Source organism: Epinephelus lanceolatus, chromosome 2 (assembly GCF_041903045.1).
Source record: "Epinephelus lanceolatus isolate andai-2023 chromosome 2, ASM4190304v1, whole genome shotgun sequence".
Classification (NCBI taxonomy): Eukaryota; Metazoa; Chordata; class Actinopteri; order Perciformes; family Serranidae; genus Epinephelus; species Epinephelus lanceolatus.
Window position 1 is genome coordinate 33,492,571 of NC_135735.1, and position 12,924 is coordinate 33,505,494.

Consider the following 12,924-nt stretch of genomic DNA (forward strand, 5'->3'; position numbering starts at 1 on the left):
CTTCCCTCTTTCTGGTCCAATCACAGTGTGTTATCCCCTGTTCACAAGGCAGCCACCTATGTGCCTCTTGTCTGTTTAAAACTGGCTCTCTTCAGCATATCATCTTTCACCAGTCTGCCCTGTCGGTTTCTGAACACATCTTGGACAAAAAGCTGAACTTCTTATGCCTCATTGAGACCTGGCATCAGCCAAACTACTTCTCCCAGCTTAACGAAGCTGTCTCACCATGTTTTGCTTAAATTAGTAAACCCCCAGCTGCAGGGAGAGGGGGTGGACTAGCTGTGCTATATCGTGAGAGCATCTAAGTCACTGCTGTTACTGTCCTCAATCACACCGCTTTTGAATGCTTAGCAGTAAAACTCACAGGTCCCAAAGCCCTCCACTGTTGTCCTCACTGAATTCTCCTCTCTATTAATATCTGTATATGCCATGTCCCCTACTGTCATCCTCCGGGGTGACTTTAATATTCACATTGATGACTTATCCAATCCTTTTGCCAATGATTTCATCTCACTCCTCATCTGTCTTAGTATTACACAATATGTCAGCCTCCCAACACATAACAAGGGTCATACACAAGACTTAATCTGTTGCATTGGTATCATTCCCTGCAGTCTCTCTGCCACCGAGTTCCCCGTCTCTGATCATAAAGTTGTGCTGTGCTGAAAACTTGGCAGCACACCTGCAAGCGGCTATTAGCAAGTGGGGACTGGATATCAACATCATCGTCTGTGTCCACGATAATGCGAGCAACATGGTAGCAGCAAACAACAACCTACTGGAGTGGGATTCAGTGCCATGTTTTGCACATACTCTGCAACTGGCAATAAATGATGGACTAAAGGCCAGTGCCATGAGCCGGCTGATTGGCACTTGCACGAGACTGATGAGCCATCATGGTCCTGTGGCTACTGTGGCACTTAAAAAAAGCAACAGCAACAAGACCTGCCAGAGCACAAACTCATACAGTCCTGCAAGACACGCTGGAACTCTGTAAGCAACATGTTTCAGCGCATTCACAAGCAGCAGTGGACCGTGGCCACAGACACCTCAGTTTTCTCCGGATGGACATGCAGCAGGCAGTAAGAGACAAACTTGCTGCTCAATATCACAGCCTTACAGCAAATGATGGTAAGAAAGATGCTGAGAATGAAGAAGACTGCAGGCCTACACATGACGACTTGACTTGGAGCTGCACACAACCAAAACGGCAGAAAACTTACTTGATCTCTTTATGTGGAGATAGCCACGGAGAAGCCGCGGATCAAGATGAGCTGGAGCGCTACTAGAGGGAAGCCTGCATCCCACCGACCCAAGACCCGCTTGTGTGGTTGAGCGAGAAGAAACCGTGCTTTCCAAAACTGTCCCGCTTGGCAAGTCGCTATCTTTGTGTGCCTGCGACATGAGAGAGTTTTTTCCTCTGACTTCTACAGCATAATTTACCAACTGATATTCGGATGTCACAGTTTCACTGTGTAAGCAACAAATGACAGTCATGAAAGCTAGTTGCATCTTTGTATGTAAATGCACTTCGTCATAACATACATCCACCATTTCACTCACAGCTCCTTGGTCTCTGTGTAATCCTCATTTGGTTTTATTTTCAGTCTCTCACACTTTCCCTCTGCCTTCCTGTCCTCCTACTCCTCTCTCTTTCTCTTTCTCTTTCTCATGCTCAGGCAGACAGGAAGTGTCAGGTCAGGCCAGGTTATTTCAGGCCTAATTGGGAGATTGATGTTCCTCCAGAAACCTGGCACCTTGACATGCCTTTCATCCTCCCTCATGCACTTCCTCCCAAACGGCAAGAGCCAGACATGTTGATGGCTTGCTGAAACACAGACAACTGTCCTTTTTGAGGACTTTTCTCTGCCATTCAAAGGCAGAAATGACAATGCAGTGATAAGCAGTATCATCGCAGGGAAACCACAAGCGGACACACGGTCTCTCAAGAAATGACTGCTTGTGCTAACCGCCTTTATCTCCCACGATTCCATAGCACCAAACTCACCTATTACTGAGGCTAAAGAAAAGCAGAGAGGAAGAAGTATCATTGAATAGGCTGAAAGAATAGGGGCATCGGTCCCGGCTAATGGGGCTATTTGTGGGGAATGTCTGGAGGGGAATAGTGGGGGCAGTGGCTCTACTGTGTCCCCTATCACCAGGCCACGTCGGAGCAGAGCGTAACCTGAACCTTACATCCACCACATCCACAACGCAAGTAACAAGCGGCAGGGGCAGACAAGAGCCAGTGAAGCATGTCCTGACCAGTGTTGTCTGCTGAAGTAAGAGGGGACTCTGAGGGGTCTGAAACAGTTTTAAAGGTTTAGTTCACCCAGTTTCCACTGGAAACCCACCCAAAAAACATATTTTCTCATTTAAGGGGTCCATATATTTCAACCACAGGTCTTGTTGGATGATCGAACAGTCTATGAAAGCACACACACACATCACCTTTCCAAAGTCGGAATTACATCTGACACTTTTTCTCTAAATCGCTACATTTACGTGCACAAAATATTTAGCTTTTGTCCTTACTCCAAAAAAGACAGTTTTCCTACTATGTTTTAGCTATAACATGCAGCCACGCATACTTCGATGAACATGCCGCCACACGTTGTTTATCACATCAACATATGGAAAATTGAAGTGGATGGAGCCGCTTGTCTTTTTTTTTTAAAGTCTCTCTCTTTCATTCCTTTAACCACCTTCTTGAAAAGGTTGTTGTGGTGATATTTGCGCACAACCAAAACCCTACTGATATCCAAGTTTTTCATGATGTTTAAAAGTAGGTGGGTTTCTTCTTCTGCCCATAGGTGTTGGCTTTTGCCTGAGCCTTACAAACTGATGATGAGTTGGTTTGTGTGTAACTCCATGACAACGCACAGAGCTGACTGCAAACAGGCAAGAGGCTGTGTGTCGCAGCTGTGGTAAAAACATGAGCCACGTCAAAATCAGAATGCAATGCCTTGTGTCAGCCTCAGATCTTCATTGCCGGCTTCCAGGCTTCGTGGCACTTCCACTTGTTGTCTCAACCCAGCATTCTCACCCAGATGCGCTCTCAGGTACCAAATTTGGGCACCTAAGGTTTTAATGTAAATCGGTACAAGGTAGTACCGACGTAATTTGGTCAGTGCCCTTAAAAGCACAGAGTTCAGTATCCAACCTTACTGGTCCTGGGCCACTGGGCAATTGGTTACTGAACCCCTTCACTGGCAAAAATGTTGGCACAATTCTTAGATTAAGTATTTATTAAAACACAGTGCCAAATTTGTTTTGGTTGCCTGTTAATGTAAGCAAATTATACTCATGCAACACTGGGAACGATTGGGGTCTTAAGTCATTTCAATATCCCTGTAACAACACAGCTCTGGGCTTTGATAACCTAAAGCCAAAAGGTCTACTTTGTTTGGGCACAGCTCCAGCGAACAAAAGTCTGTCTGAGGGGCTCCCACCTAGAACACCAGCACCAGCAGCCACAGCTAGATGCCCATCCATGACTAGATGGGCAGCTGAAATTACCAATTAGTTTACCAATTGGCTGCAGCGGATTCGATTGGTTTGTAATTAATTCTAGTTACTGGCCCGTGGAGCAGGACGGATGGCGCCATGCCTTTGTCCTACTGACACACTATCCCACAGAGCTGTGCCTCGGGGGGGAGGCAGCGGACATCAATACAGGGCCCTGCAGCTACTGAGTCCTCCACCTCCTCCTCAATACACACACACACACACACACACACACACACACACACAGAAAACACAGAGACAGTCTGCTCATGCTCACACACACACTTAGACACACAATACCTTCCCCGCGCTCGCACTCTGATACACAGACACACACAGACGGACCCCCGTGCAGCGCTCGGCTGATTCCGGAGAAGGCGAAACCTCAACCGCCTGAGAAGGTGCTGACGACAAACAAAGACAACAGAAATCTTGTGTTTCGAGACCCTGAACCCCTCCGTGTGTGTGTGTGCGTGTGTGTGTGCGCGTGTGTAGAGGGGTGTGTGTTTTTGTGAAAAGGCAGAGAGAAAAAGACAGAGCTTCTTTTGCATGTGCAACAATTGGAATCCGGTGTGGTCTGATGGTCTGACAGTTTCAGTGGAGAGGGAACTTTACACCTTTAATTTTGACTTTTCTGCATTTTTTTTTTTTTATCGTTATCCACATTTCACTGCGTAAGTACATTTTTGCATGTGCAAGCAGGTGTGTGTGACTTTGTGTGTGTAGCAGTGAGTGTGAGAGAATGGTGTAGCAGCAATGGCCCAGTGCGGAGGTCACATGGCTCATTGATACCTCCCACACTGAAGGTCAAGGCTTCTACACCCAGGAGCAGAGGAGGGGAGGTTGAAACAGATCGATGAACCAGATAAAAATACACTGCACCTCAGCTAGTCTCCTTTATAAACACACAGACACACACATTCACAAACATATTCACACACACCTTCAACAAATGACTTAAATGCCACTACAAATGATCCTGGCCTCCTTTTAATGAAAGCGATATCGAAGCGAGAGCCCGCCGTAGTGACTGCTGGCTTTTAGGACAACGATACAGTAATAGAAGACCATTAAAAGATCATAACAGCTTAAACGATGAGGTCTCTATTGTTGCTCTGGCCTAAACCTCCTGCAATCAAACCACCATTTGCACTCAATATAAAGCGGGACAGGTTGGGAGGTAAAGTTACTTCCTCTCATAATGGCACTACACTGACATCCACAGAGCGTGCTGGTCAAAAAAACACCCTTTGGGGCAAAGAAAGAAAGTGCAGTGGGTGAGTGGGCAGCGGAGGGCTGTAGATAAGGAGAGAGAGAAATATCTGACTTAAAGAGTGCAGCTCATGACAGACGACAAAGTGTGATTTATGTGAGCAGTGAGAGGAGTGGTAATTGGGAGTAAAGCTCCACAATGCTTTTAGTTAATGACAAGTCAACTAGTGAAAGATGTCCGCGCCACCACCGCTCCTTATTATGGATGCTGGTTAACAGTGGGAAGGGGGCTGTGCCGGTGAGCACTCATCAGGTAATGAATGAAGATGCTGAGAAAGGATGGGAGCCACGGCAGCTACAGCGCAGAAGACAAGGTAGTATGAGATTTCCTATTCAGGCAACGTTCCTTAATGGTCATTTGGCCGGTGCATTAAAGGAAGCTGCCAAAAATTGTTTGGTAATGTTGGCCGGTGTACAGGCTTTAGCTCAGAACATGAAAAATGTTTGTGTAACAGCAACAGCAGCTCTGCTCTTTCATGTTGTTCTGTTAAACACAGTTTCCTACACTGTCCACTGGGAAAACAATTCAGATTTCAATAATCATGTACCACAGAACGCTACTAAAACACAACGCTGCACGAGTGACAAATGGCCTTCTCATCCCAGAAAATAAATGAGCAACATATCTGATCTCACCGCACTCCTCGTCATCAGCCATCAACAGCAGAGACAGATGAGTCAAATCACCACAGGAGAGTTCAAATCAATATTGATACTATCTTTCACCATGAGACAACTGCTGGCATGACGCTCCATGTTATTAGGATAAGTAAGAATTATGCTAATCTACCCCAGCAGAGCAGACAAAAGTTTTCCTAAACTGATTAAGAATATGGATGAGTTTCATTCCATACAGGCCCTGATATGTTTGGCAGGAAATTATACAAATAGCAATCATTTGTAAGATAGCGTTCGTGCCTCGTGTCCTATAATGTATGAAGTGACATAAATAAAGACAAGGAAAGAGACAGTGTTTAATGAAAACTGATTAGGTATTTATGCTCTGGATTAAAGGGGTCTTGGTGTTATTCATACAAACTCATTAATCATGATGTTAATGTCTAGAGGAAGATATACAGACAGAAGCCTGACTGAGCTTACGCTAACACTTTTGCTGATGTTACTTAAACACAATGCGCACTTAAAAATGGCTCATTATCTGTGTGTTGGATTTAAGGGGATATATTTGCAGAAATGGAAAAAATATAAGGAAATAAGTGTGTTTTCTTTAGTGTGTAATCGCCTGAATTAGTGTGCTTTTGTTATCTTAGAATGAGCTGTTTAAAATGACATATCTAGAGGGTCCCTGTTGCACTGCCATGTTTCTACAGTAGCACGGACAAATGAACAAACCAAACACTGACTCCTGAAAGGGCCAGTTAGTAGTAGTTAGCAGCCCTTCCATGACGAGCCAAACAGCTTAGGAAAAACACTGATTTGTAATGTGAAACTGATTTAGTCAGTATTTTTACGAGTTTAAATCACTGGGTTTGTTTGTTTTAGAGAGGAAGAGACCAGATAATTTGGCTCCTGGTAAAATTCTATTTAACAATGAATATTGAAGGAATTCTAACCAGAAGTTCATGCTTGGCACATGGGAGAGGTTTTAGCTGGTTGCAATCTGCAGTCCTCACTGCTCCATGCTACTAAATCCTACACACTGTTCCTTTAATGATGTTAATAGAATTTGAGTGCATGTATAAAAATAATTAAACTTGATATCACCAATTAATTTGTTGATTCTGTCAGTGGAAGTGGTTTAAATGAAGTTACAGTGAACTCCATATTGGCTCAGCATCTGCATTCCAGAGGTGAGCGCACAGAGCTGTAGCCTACAATCACCTCGATGACCCGGATTGGCTGCGCCTCTACTTTCACGCATGTTGAAAAAAATTCCTGCAAAAGTGTAATAACACAACCAAAACCACAATCAATAGCTCCACTGTGTCATGACAAGAATCAGGCACAGTCAAGGTTAGATACATCACATCAAACAATCGACTTGATGTTGAATGAGATGTCCCCATCCCACCACCACTGTATCGAAACTGCTCAAGCTTGCAAAACATACTGAGAGGGGACAGAGAAGGAGGAAGGGTGCTCAGAGCACGCCTGTGGCAAACCTCCGTCAGATATTGTTTGTGTTTAGCACTGGGGCTCCATGAAGAATTGATGAAGCTCTCTGGGATGGTGCTATCATTGGGACAGGGAAGAATCAGAGCATGGCAAAAACTGCGTCTCTGCCTCCCCCCGTACAAAGCTTCTGCCATTTATGAGGGCTGTCCATTAGCTCCAGCCACAGGGCTCGGCTCCTGCACGCATACGCGGTCACTGTGGTGAGAGGGTGTGTGCGTGTGTGTGTGTTAGAGTGTGCATGAATGGAAGGAAGAATTAGAAATTGGGAAAACAAAGAAGAAAATAAGTAAGACAAACAAGAAGAAGAAGGAGGAAATGAGAGAACAAGATGAAGTGTCCTACATTATATTTCAAGCCTGTGAAGACTTAGTCAGTCGAGCAGTGATCTGATTGGATGAGAACATTTTGCTGCATATTAAAGTATGCACCGTGGCAGACGTATACACTCTCACGCAGTAGGGCCATTAGTACTGGTGGCTTGTTTGAAGCCTAAGGCACTTCCCAAATGCTCATTGGTAAAAGCACATTTGTGTATGTTTTGTGTGTGTGTGTGTGTGTGTGTGTGTGTCTATGTGTAAATGGCAAGGGAAGACAACAATAGATAGAAATATGATAGAAATAAAGATAAAAAACAATGTGCAGACGGAGACACAATGCACGAAGGAAACACATTGAGGGGACAACAGTAGTAGAAGACAAACCCTAGACACACACACGCACACACACACACACACACACACACACTCACGCAGCTGATCTTCTTACACAGCCTTGGCTGTCTGTAGGCTAACCACAATCCTGCTCCCTGCAGTGCTGACCGCAAAGCAGTCAACAGAGGCACACTGGGCCTTATCCTGCATGACACGCTGGTCGATAATCATGCACACCACCGCATAGCACAACACCACTGTAACTGCAATGCCTGGGCCTGCCTGCCGGCCTGCATAAACAAACAACGCCAGGATGGAGCCACGCTCACTCTAACAGTAATGCATCATGTGAAAATGGACTTATTGAATATCTGATTTCTTCTTACTGTTTGAAAGTATGTACAGTACATACGAGGTGAAAACAGTTTGAGTAAGCACAGAGTTTGTGAGGAAATACAAGAAAGCGGGACAAGATAACCTCTCATAAACTGTATGAGTTTGTGGTGACAACGGCCTCCTCAGCCAGATGTGTGAGCCGTAATTTATTTGTTTAAATCTGAAGTGTATTTCTGATATTCAGTAAAGTGCAAAAAACAGTGTAGATATTTGTATTTAGATAACAATATATGTCAATTTCTTTTGTTGAGTTGTCGAGGCAGAACATAATGAATGTTGGTTGTAGAGGTAAAGACAATAGTCTTGGTTGTGAACACACAAATACAGCAATTGTTACTTTGTTGAAAGGCTCGTTGTGGTTTTACTGGTTTAAAATCACTATCATGACAACTGGTTTGTCACAACATGGCCAATAAAGATGCACCGAGAGACGCACACTCCAACAAAACAGTTAGTTCTTTGGAATTGTAATGTTAAATAAGTGCATATTAGTTAAGATATGGACAGTCACACATAATCAACATAGTCATTCTTGAGTTGATTGTAACCCTCTATCACTGCCTACATCACTACAGAACACACACATCACAGCAGTCATACACACAGCATTCATTATTCATTAGCTGTTCAGTCATATATTTTGCTGGCTTAACAAACCGGATAAAGGAAGCCAATAAGCCTGTGACGGTGGTAAAGAAAAGAACCACTAAATATTTCTGAGGCAACTCCAATACTGTAAAAGGCAACCTGCGCTGTCCTCAGTTTTACCATGGCAATAAAACATCTGATGGATCACCAACAACCAACCTTGCGCTGCACACAGCAACACAACATCAAAGACAAACTGTCACATAAAACTGCTGATGCAGCCCTTATAGAAGTCCTACATCTGTATGCACCGCCAAATTAGTGTTTCACCATCAGCCCATTTCCAGCATGATGCTGTGAGATGAACTTTGATTTAGTTCTCTTTATTTTCCAGATACCACTTGATGCAGGAAATAATCAAATCAAAAATAGCTAAAAAAATACTGGGAGTTGTGACCTGATGCTCACCTCTGCTAAAGTGTGCATTCTCTATCAACTTCATATGGGAAAATAGCCTGAAGAAAGTCCATGAAGTTTTTTGCCGAATTTTGCAAGATGCTGTTGAAAGCAATGGAGAGCGACTCATTTTAATAAGAAGCTTTGGTGTGTGAATGAAACACTGATGCATGCACTGTATCCTTTGTTTTCTCTGTGAGCAGTTTTGACTCCGGGTTATCAGCCTTGGCCCGCGGGTTGCGGACGAGCAGTGGAGCAGCCAGTGATCGTTTCCTCAGAAGGCCTCAACATTCACTGTGAGACTGAACAGAAAATAAAAGGAATGTGGACGGAGAGACGCGGGAGGCATGAAACTCAAACTGAAAATTTAGAAACTCAACAGCCCCACCTGCTGTTCCATATGTGTATTGGCCTCAGAGTTCATCCCAACTGTCTCTCTCACAGTATGCATGAAGTGTACAGCATTAAAGGCGGTAATAAGTACATAGTAATAATAAAAAACTGTCTAAGGACTGTGCAAAGTGTTCAAAGCAGGAAAATTGAAAACAACAGGTTTACTAAAGTCTATTAGCCACTCCAACAATTTTACACACAAAGTTAAGCTTAATCATCACGAGAAATACTGTTTGATCAGAAAAAGCAGATGTCTAATTCGTCTGGTTTCTGTGACTCTGGAGGGAGATAACCCTGATGATGTCATCAAAGTTATCTAGCTTTGGCATGAGACCCTTATTACAAACTAGAGGGCTAGGATTCGAAAGAAGTGGGCATTTAGGAGGCAGGGAGGGTCCAATGAAAGACACAATCAAGTTGCATTATTGTAAATATAGGATCCACTGTTCTGTCTTGTTGTTTGTTGGTGGTTGGGTTTTTTTTACTCAGTCTAGGGACTAAACGTCTGGATATGTCGGCCTCTGCTGCTTTGATTCTGACCATTGTTTTCATTCTGTCTCTTGTTATTCCCCCCATTAAATGGAAGTTCAATACTAAACTGCCAGAGTGCCCCATTAAAACTCAATCAAGTCGTGAAAATTAAGACTTGGAACAGATTTATGCATCCCAATGTCCTCAGGCACATTATTCAAAGTCCAGTAGCCTCTTGCTGCGTGTTGGACTAACCAGTGGAAATCTGCCCAACAAGCCAGGGCAAATTGGTGCCTGAACAATCCAGTTTTAAATGTGTTCATTAAAACCAGTAAAATTTTGATATCAGAGTTGAAGCTGCCACTGAATTTTGACAATTGAAGATTTTTTTTCCTTAAGTAAAATGAAGAATAAATGAAGTTTTATTCTTTGAACTTTTTTAAGCTTGAACAAATGGTTGAATCTGAATCGGCCAAAGATATTATTTTTGATGTAGTTTTATTGAGAAAATGGCGTGGACAGTAATGTCAAACCTGAGGCACCCCCCACTCTCGGTGGTGCCCTAGGTGGCGCTTATAGAAAGATCCACCACTGAGGCTACATGTATGAACGAGATAGTGGCTGATGTGCGGCAGAGCCTCCCCCATAGCCTATGCACGTGGCCTACAGTGTTGTGAGCATTTATACTTGTGCGGGGTGTCTCTGTAACTCTGCAGTTACACCTCCAAAACACTAGTTGGCAGTGGGGTTTCTGTGAAGTGCTGTAAAGTTTAGTTGATTCAAAAAAACACCCCAAACACAAATTAAACAAGGCCTAATAGCTACAGTTTCAAACCTAAGTACACAAATTGGCTTCACTATAACTCACAGCATTCACAGACAAACACTTGTCTTTATTTGGAAACAATTTCTCAACCAATACAACATGCTAACGTTATTAGCACAAGCCTATGGCATTTTACATTGTATAAATTAGTGTAGCAGCCAGCAAACTTTTCCTCTTCTCATATGAAGCCAGGGACAACAGCAGCATTTAACATTAAATATATTAAAATGATAAGGCATCTTTGAGTAAGCTGCGAGTATCATTAAAGTAGGCTATGTCGTGGCCGGCCGAGTGTCCTCTTTTTTGGAAATCAAAATATGGTCACCTTAACATTAACATTACAAAATTTGGCTTCATTACAACTCACAGGTTCATCGTCAAAACAACTGTCTTATACTAAACATGTTTTCCAACAAATATAACATGCTGACGTTATTAGCACCAGCCTATGGCATTTTACATTGTATAAGTTAGCCTAGTGATGAGTGGAGATTTCCTCTTCTCATATGAAGCCAGGATAAATCCCTAATTATAAATCACACACAAGACTTAAAATGCTATTTTTGTGGAGGCTGTGGAGTCTTTACAATTTACACAATAATCAATAACAATTTACTGTCTCTTAGTACCTGTGAAATTAAAGTAAACAAAAGCTTCGTTCCCACTGAGGAAAATGGTTTCAGCTTATAAAAATAGACAGGAGGTTGGTGTCGCTGCAACACGTAGTTACATTTCTGGGGAGGTGCACGTCAGGCTACGACATAGGCGTCGTTTCAACATGGAAGTATAAATCCAGCCTAAGGTGGAATGTAGCCTATACACGACCTGAATCAAAGAAAACAAACCTTTTACCTTTTATCAGGATGTGAAATCACGGGCCACTTTCAACTTTATAGTTGTTTGAACCTAACAAACAAACACACACAAAGGTTAGTGCATGCAAACCATCACACACACACACACACACACACACACACACACACACACACACAATCCATTTTCTTCCACTGAGCAAACATAAACTTAACCTGCGCACACCTTCATGCATGCCCACACACATAGACACACTTTAAAAAATCCATTTGTACTCTTTGAAGAGGAACTACAAAGCAAAGGAGCTGGTCCACACAGAGTGGCCGCATGTGTTGGCCTGCATCTGGGCAGACTTGACCCCCCTTGTGGTCTGGATCAGAGGAGTGAAGCCAAGCACAATCCCTGTCCTCTGTCAGATGGATGAAACCACTTAGCAAATTACAAGACCTCCCTTTAACACACACGTGGACACATTACAAGTGAATACTGCAAGAGCACACATACAGGTATGTGCCCAAGTACACACACAAGTGCACACACAAAGAAGTGGCACAGGGCGGTAAAAGGCCAGGTCATGAGAGACCAGCAGGACTGGAAACATGTAGAGGAAGAGTGAGAGGAAAAGAGGGAGTGAGAAAGAAGAGGGGAGCATGAGGGAGGTGAGAGGATGATGACACGGGGAGAAAGGAAGTACGGAGGTGAAAAGACTGAGAGGATAGGCGAGGAAGACGGTCAGGAGATGTAAGGAAAGAGAGCAAGGAAAAAAGGGGGTGGATGTGGGGGCAGGTGAAGAGGACAGAGGCCGTCCCTGAGGAGAGAATGGCCGCTGGGCAAATTAGTGTAACACCAAAAGCCAGTCTGTTGAAGGGAGCATGTGGGGAATGAGAGAGGAGCAGGATGAAGGGGGAATTGCCTGTGGCACGCATCCCTTTTACAGGGGTCACCACCAGTACACACCAGCAACTCAAATGTATGAACACATATGCAAGCCCTCACACACAATCCTTTCCCACATATATACATAAAACTAATATAAGTGCACCTACATGCAGGCATTGACATTTGGAAATCATCAAATGAACGCAAACATGGCCATGATCGTATTATATGACATCAGTGCTGATTAAATATTTATACCAAAAGACAAGCTTCACAAACATGCATACTGTGTGTGTGTTTTTTGTGTTTGTGTGTGTGCCCATACTGCCTTCATCCCAGTGTCCAGAGAACCACGTCAGGGAATAAAGGACACATGAGGATCAAATTGATTAACACTGGAGTTCTCAGCAGTAATGCTGAGGATTAAGACAGCTAATAAATGTTTCATTCAAAGCCAGAAGTAGATCAAACATGAGAAAGGCCTCCAGCTCGCTCTCCGGGGTTAGCGTTATTCTGCTCTTTCCTCTCCTCCTCCTC